This window comes from Canis lupus, chromosome 3 (genome assembly GCF_011100685.1).
Source record: "Canis lupus familiaris isolate Mischka breed German Shepherd chromosome 3, alternate assembly UU_Cfam_GSD_1.0, whole genome shotgun sequence".
Lineage (NCBI taxonomy): Eukaryota > Metazoa > Chordata > Mammalia > Carnivora > Canidae > Canis > Canis lupus.
The window spans coordinates 24,378,346-24,386,570 of NC_049224.1; the positions used below are offsets into that span (position 1 = coordinate 24,378,346).

Sequence of the window (8,225 nt, forward strand, 5' to 3'; positions counted from 1 at the left end):
CTTTGGCTCAGGGGTGATCCTGGAGACCCGGGATCGAGTCCCACGTCGGGCTCCCTGCATGGAACCTGCTTCTCCCTTTGCCTGTGTCTCTGCCTCTTTCCCTCTCTGTGTGTCTCTCATGAGTAAATAAATAAAATCTTAAAAAAAAAATAAAGCCCATTTCCTTGCTTCATGGTCCGTTTTCTGACTTGATCAAATTAAGCCTTGTTCTGACATTCAGAACACATCAAGTTCTCTAATCTTTCTCCCTGCACAACTTTAACCCCAGACACCAGTTCCTAGACAATTAGTGATTCAAGAGGCTGAAAGGAGAGAAAGAAAGAAGAAAGAAAGAAAGAAAGAAAGAAAGAAAGAAAGAAAGAAAGAAAGAAAGAAAGAAAGAAGAAAGAAAGAAAGAAAGAAAGAAAGAAAGAAAGAAAGAAAGAAAGAAAGAAAGAAAGAGAGAAGAAATAGAGAGAAGTCCAAGGGAAGTAAAGAAGGAAAAGATACTAAGAAGTAGAGGTCCAGACTGGAGGACTCTAGGCCTATCTGGCTAGCAGATGTGTTTTGTTTGGCCACCACAGAGCATTTTTTTAAAAGAGTGAATTCATTGCCAACTTTTAAAATGGCAAGTGTTCTCATCTATATTTCGGGCTTCTCTTGAAAATATGAGATGAATGACAAATTAGGCTCAAGTTTCTGCATGGTGACAATTTGCTCCAGCTGAGTAGTGGCTGCTCCCTTAAGAGAGAGTGTGTGCCCTCCAGTGTACCCCAGTCCCAAAGCTTTCTCTTAGACAACTCCAGGTAGCATCACTCTTTCAGCCTCTTGAAGGCTCTGCAGCTGTTTCAAAGAAATCTGATGGGCTTTACTTTATGGCTGTGTCTGGCTTTCCATAGCTATCATCAGCTTTAATGGGTTTATTTTAACTACCCACATCCTAATCAGAGGGCTACCTGATGTCTAACTCTTTTTTAGCTGGATAAATTCACTCATTGAACAAATATTTATTGAGTGTCTACTATGTTCCTGGCATTGTTTAGGAATCAATCTCATTAATTCAAAGTTATATCTTAGGTTTCCTCTAAGACGACTAATGATTACAAATAGTTTCTATCTAGTCAAGAGTCAATCTTATGTCTAAGATACAAACACTCTTCATTATGCATATTCAGGATCAAATTTTGACAATGATTTGGTCATAAGATCCAAGCATAGCTGTAAGGATACCAAAATGATGAAGTAACGCTGTAATAGAAAAAGGTGCAAAGCGTTGGTTTGGATATTCTAAAGATTTATGATTTTGTTTCTTCAACTGTGTTACATATAAGAAAAACAATACAAGTTTTTAATTGCGCTTGCCTCAAGAAACCAGACAGACTTCCGTTTGGAGATAACAGATGAGCCAAAGCTTATTCCCTAATTCCTTTATGTGTTACCCAGAACTTGGAATACATGAAAAGGTGAGCACATAGGAGATACACAAGGATAACCTTCTCTAAATCTTATTCTCATCTCCAGGCATCTCTTGAAAGTTGGTGTCCCTCTCCCTGTAGAAACCCTACTGAATTTCACCAATCCTGTATAGCTATACCTTTAATTTCTCATTCATTTCAGTAAAGGTTAGGCAGGAAATTATGGTAAGGAAAATGGGACCATCAAAAAAGGGTTTATGTGATTTATTACCACGTGTATTAGTATCCCATGGCTGCCATAACCAATTAGCAAAAGTTAGCAGTTTAAAACAACAGAAATTTATTTTCTCACAGTTTATGGACTGGAAGTCTAAGGTGCTGGCAGGGCCTCTCTCCCTCTGAAAGCTTTAGGGGAGACCATTCTTTGCCTTATCCAACCTCTCATGGTTCGAGGAGCTCCTTTGTTTGCGGCTGCAAAATTCAAATACCTGCTTCTGTCTTCGTATGACCTTCTCCTCTGTGTCTGTGTCTCCTCTTCTGTCTCTTATAAGGATACTTGTCATAAGATTATCAGGGTGAACCAGGATAATCTCATTTTAAAATCCTTAACTTAATTACATGTGCAAAGAACCTTTTTTTCTAAATAAGGTCATATTCACAGGTTCCAGGGGTTAAGATATGGACATATTTTTTGTTGTTGTTAGTCTACCACTTTGACCAAATACACTGTTTCACTGTTTGAACTCTTGCTACACCTTTCAGAAACAGATTTATACCATACAGAAGTACAATTTTTACTTAACTCAATGTGATGCTTGTAATTAATTCTGTAAGGGGTTTAGCATCAGGTCCTTAGTCAACAACACAAGCTTTAATTCTGTCGTTATTTCTATACTAAAATTAGATGTGATTTATGGTATGCCTTCTTACCTGTTTTCTGTAAATATTTAATTGCAGCTTTTGCCAATCAACGTAAGTTCTGAGAATCCAAGAACTGTGCCTTATATTTATTTCCGTTTTTCCACTCAACACTGAAGACGGTCTAATATATATAGATAGACGGTTACTGCATGCTTATTGATTAGCACATTCATTTGAAGTTACTCTTTGTCTGCAGTTTCTGTAGAAATTTTGCTAAGGATATGAATGTACTGGAGGAACAAGGGAAGCTTTTGTATGACAGTATATTTTCCTTCAGGGGTAGGGGAAATCATGACTAAGGTTAGCTCTAACCATATAAGTTCTTCATTTCTCTCCCCCACTGGCTCCCTCCTATTCGCCTATTTGGATTGATCTACATACCAGCTTCCAGGAGGTACAGGTAAGAAGAGGAAATCTATAAAGTCTGTTCGAAAGCAGAGTTACAAGATTATGGTTTAGAAATCTTGACTCAATCCTTTGAGTGATTTAGTTAGGAGTCAGGCTCTACAGATTTGCCACCGGGAAATGTGTCTATAGAACTCAGGGAGAGTGGATTAATACCTTAGTTGGAATCGTTCCGAATGACTTTCTTGGAAGGAAGACAGGAAAAGAAGGAAGGAGGTTCAGGTCAGAGAGAAGTTGTTTGAATAGATATTAGAATCAAAAGAAGAGTTATTTTTGGGTTCAGAGCATTTCAGAAGTTTTTTTTGAGACATAGTAAGAGATGTCAGAGAAAGAGAAATTACAAGTCTGTAGAGAAGTGAAGAAATTTTGCACTGAGTTGGTGGGGTAGGAATCAGAAATAGAAATATCAGAATGTCATGAGCTGGCTAGAGGCATTTATTTAGTAGCAGAGAAATACAAATGGAAAGGGAAAAAATACATTATTGTGGAGAAGGCTGGAGAAATACAGCACCTCAGTGCTACATTTGCAATACAAATAGCTGGCCAATCTGGGGTTGCTGGAAGGAATCATCAGTGCTGATTAAATGAGGAAGTTCTTGCGCTAAAATAATAAAGTCCCGTAGAGGCATCAGAAGCTGGGCTGAAGATTTGTAGCAATCCTCTTGATATTTCATTAATTAACCAACGATCCCTCCTCCTAAGCCTCTTTGAACCTCCAATGACAGAACTTATGGATATTTTTTCTAAGGTGGAGGAAGAAGACCTAGCATAATCATATCCTTTTGTTCCTTTTAAGTAGAAGTCACTTAGATTACCTTAAGCTCAGTGAAAACGTTATCCAAGCAAAGATTCCACTTCACATTGAAATAACTACGAATCCAAAGCCTTAGATTAGCCTCTAAATGGTTTTCCTTTAAACAAGGAGAACTGTAAAACTCTGAACATTGGTGAGGAACTGGATGAAAGGCTGCGCTCTCTAGACAGTTCTGCTTGGGAGACGTGCGAACTCTACTATCCCTTTTCTGTCTGTCTAGCCAAGGCGTCTCTGAATGCTCAAGGATTGTTTTCAAACCAGATTGATAAGAGACTAAAAAGACCCAGTCTAAGTTTGCTGGACCTTATCTTTTTTTCCTTAAATTGCCTTCCACACTGTGAATGTGAAACACAAATAGGTAAACATTAAACCACACGTGGTCAAAATAAATATGTCTTCTCTTGCCAAAATGATTATTTCTGTAATTTTTTTTTAGAGGCAGAAGCAATGACAAGATTGAGATGTGTCTCAGGTTGAGGAAGGAGAAACTATGGGTAGGACTCACGGGCTACAGAGAACAAAGCTCCCTCTTGTTCTGGAGAGGAGGCCACTGCCTTGGGATACGTCCACTAGGTGGCGATTCATCTCTTAACATTCATCCTACAATTGAAGGCCCAATGTGCTAAGCATTATAATGGACATGAAAAAGGAAACATGGATCACTTGGTTTAAAATTTTTGTTTCTCTGAAAATCAGTTTTGAACAATCCAGATATCCCTTTTAGGGTGAGAATTTGAGTCCTACCATTTTGGAAGATTTCATTATCAAGGTTCTGAGCAATAAGCAGAGTTGAACTTTGAAGTTGAAAGCAATCTTAGAAACCATCCCAACAGACCATCCTTGCTTTGCAGATGAAGATACCGAGAACCAAAAATATCAAAATCACTTGCCTAAGATTACAGTATTAGACAGTGAGAGAACTAGAATTAGATTCTATGTCACTGGAATCATCCTGGTCCAGGTTAAAAGCTTTTGCCAATGAATGTGCTTATATACCTGTTAAATTCTAGAGAGAGTTCTAGATTCTGAGGACACAGGAATAGCACCTGTCTTGAATCAGCCCTTATGGTTGGAGAAACAAATAACTGAATAGGCAATAGCAATGCAGAAATCATTAAACAAGAACTGGTGATGATGTCCGTCTGCTGCCCAGAGCAGGATGCGTCATATGACAAAGCAAGCACAAGCCTTCAGAAAAGTGAGGCAAGGCTGAGTGTTTGGGAGAGGAGGTGACTTCAGAAGCCGGCTAGGGACTTCTAGCAAAGGGAAAGGATAGGTATCATCAGCCAGAAGTTTGGTCAGAAATAGGACACATAGTGCCAGAGGTTTACAGGAGGCGGTGCCACAACCGCTTGCTCCAGGACTGAGTGCAGACAGACTGCCTCACAAACCCCAAACCCAGGCACGTGGGCAGAGACCAGAAGATGGGCAGGATGTGGTCATGTGACGAGCCAGAGGGCCAGGCAAGGTGGTGAGGAAAACACCTGGACTAGGAAACTGAGCAGCAGTTGACCAGGTAACAGCATAAGGATGCAAGAATCTGGTGTGCAAGTCATTTCTGTCCTAGTGAGAATTTTCTAGTATCCATTTGCTCGGACAAGAAGCAGTTCCAAGACCTGAGCAGCCCTGAATCTGCTGGCAAGCACACACAAGTAGAACTCCATTCATTCTTTCTGTTTCTCTTGATAAAGCTCTACAGAGAGAGATTGAGTTTACTCACCTGGCAACTGCACCCAGCCGTGGCATTAGTCCCATCAGAAGTTTAACAAAACCAGTATGCAAAATCTCAAAATCTCATCTCAAAACATATGTAAGAAGATTGGTGAGAGGGGGAGAGGAGAAGGTATCATATATAGTAGGTACGTGGCCCCTTTTGAAAAAAAAAAAAAAACGGTCTTGGAATCATTTATGAAGAATCTCTAGCTGTGCAAGACTTACCACGTACATGCTGCCAGAAACAGTTTCCAGTAGAGAAGAAGCATTGGATCCTGGGAAAGACAGAAGCAAAAACAGAAAGTAAATTATGTGTGAGGAAGACAAGTTCTTCCTTTATCCTAAAACAATGAATGCCAAGTCAGGCTAAGAGTAATCCGCTCCTACACAATGGTGCCTGCAGACCTTCCAATATTTGCCCGTTGTCAGACCACAGAGGTAAGCCCATAGGTGAGTCTCAGATCTGAACAGTGTAAACATTGTGAAGCAAGCCACCACTAGGGCAGAGCTTAGTTTTCTGTTGATGCTGACTGTATTCATTATCTCTAACTCCTGTCTTGAAATGTTTCACTCAAACCAAATATAAACCCTGGCTCATTGTTGGTTTGAGTTTCCCAGGACTGTGCAAATGTGTCTGGAGTATGTCATTTACATGGGATATTAATTTTCAAAGATATGATTTACAGGGTTTTTATCCTCCAAAACAACCCTGGGATCATTTCAATGAACAACTTGATACGTGATGGGCCTTGGGGAGGGCTTGTGGGTTGCTGACATTGTTCTGTTTCTTAACCTATATATGATAGTTCCATGGTATTTGTCTTATAATCATTTATCAGATTTATGTTTTATGCTTTTCTTCATTTGCATTTCATCGTACCAAAAAAAAAAAAAAAGAAAAAAGTTTAACAAATGTTATAGTCTGGGTTTTTGAATCTGTGAGGCCCTTCAAAAAACTCAGTGAAGTGCTAGACAATTCAACAGCGATATTCCGCGGGATCCACTGACAATGAAAAACCAGTTTCCAACTATATAGTAATTTCTTTTATAGTTGCACCTTAAAGGTCAAGTATTTTAATGTATATTTCCACTGTTTTTTTTAGTGACTTGAAAACATTTCACAAATATCCTTTTGCTTTTCCTAGTCTCCTGAGACCCAGGTGAGGCAATATTGGCCCAGTCAACCACATGATATAAATTAAGAAAATGGGAATTCTGAAGGCAATTTTTTTCACGTTTAAACTCTATCTTTGGAACTCTCACTTCTTAGTTTAGGACTTTCTGGGGAACGTGTTCCTGGCATAGTGCTATCTGCCATCCATTCACCTCAGAGAAGGTTGCTGGTTTCTCCAAAAGCATTTATCCTTCTGTTAATTTACTCCAGGTGTGTTGGTGACAGACCATGAGACTCAGGGCTCCAGATCCATGTTCACTATACCAGATCTGAGTTTTTAATCCTTTCCTGAATGTTCTGCTAGTTTAGACTGGTTTTCCTGTCTCCCTTTGTTAGACTGTGTGTATATCTCCTCTATAAAATACTAGAAACAATCCATGCGAGTCTTATACTGCCAAGTGTAGGTTCAATCAAAATTTGTGGTTTCTGTTTCAAACCAACCTTGAACCTTTAGTGTTTAGGACTGTTTAATTCTGGCACAGTTTTGCTCCCTGTTTCCAAAAATGACCTATTATTAGGCTAAAGGCTTCTTGCCTATCTAGTAAGTCCTTAGAAAGCAAATTATCATTGAGTGAGTGAATTTAGCAAGTTAAGCATTCATGATAATGAAATAAAACCTGGACGAACCAATTAAGGAACACAAAGAAAATGTACTTAATAAAAATACTTCGTATTTAACAAAAGTCTAAAACATCCAAAAAATATCTTACCATATTATATATTTAAAAAACTAAAGAGGAAAAAACCTAGTTCTTAAAATTGACCTCAAAGGGTTTTAGTGTCAGGAAAATTCTGAAATAGTTTTATTTAATTTATTGAGAAAAACCCAAACAGGTCAGGTTAGAAATCAGGAGAGACAGACGAAATTTTTTTCTGCCAATAACCAACTACTATGTACAAGTTTTTAACCTTTGCTACTAATTCAGCATTTTTTCATAGATAAGTTAGTACCTTTTATTTTTTAATACCAAAATACTTTATTGAATGGAGTGGTGCAAATGTAGGAAGAAGAGAGCAGAGGCGGATGTTTTGGTGAAGCTTACAGAAAGCATGCAGGAGGTGCATACGTGTGAGTGTACGGTGTTACTCACCACAGGCAGGGGTTCCCAGCAGGTACGAGGAAGCCTGCCACAGGCTTTACTCTGTGTCCCTGTCTCCCAGGTGTGCTTGTCAAAGATGCATACTGTGATGCCAGGTTTTGGAACCACTGTCTTGCATAAGTTTATTACACGAATCATTCATTTTTTAAATGGGTTTTGCCTGGCCTATTTAGATAATGTGTCACAAGGAAGCCAAACAAATGGGAGTCACCTTTGTCAGAAGAGTTTCACAGCTGTAGCAGTAACAGATTCACACGATATCCAGGTGTGCTGCACACAGTCCATTGCAGTCAGCCTGAAGCCCATCATTAAGGGCAGCTTTATTGACATCCTGAAGCAAATTTGTCCACCTTTTTGGTTCTGCGGTCCTGGTGGTGGTTTTGCGGCACCTGCAGGGAGGATGTGATCATCATGTCAGGTAACTGAGAAGAGGTGGCAGCTGCATGGTATGGAATCGTGGGGCCTTTGTGGCAGTTTGAACCTCTGTTCAAACTGGTGGTAGTCAAGTGGGGACACAGCTCTGAGGGGCTGATCAGGAGCAAGCTTTGGGTTCTGGCCAAGCACAGCTGAAGAATGAAAGTCTGGTCCTTCTCTGCAGGCAGCATCTGTCCACTCACTACAATTTTTATGCAGTGGTTTCAATAGTCAGAAGACAAGACTTCTGCTTCCAGCCATATGGAGTAAGAGGAATCAGATAAATCCCT

The 8,225-nt window shown here is 39.5% G+C and overlaps 1 long non-coding RNA gene across 1 annotated transcript; it reads right to left on the reverse strand.

Annotated features, from left to right (window-relative positions):
* Window positions 1–2,124: 2,124 nt before the first annotated feature.
* LOC119871158 lies at window positions 2,125–7,899 on the reverse strand. The gene is made up of 3 exons (XR_005356786.1): window positions 7,733–7,899; window positions 5,473–5,522; window positions 2,125–2,436 (listed from the first exon to the last, which is right to left on the reverse strand). It is a non-coding gene; the product is annotated as an uncharacterized LOC119871158 (long non-coding RNA).
* Window positions 7,900–8,225: the final 326 nt, after the last annotated feature.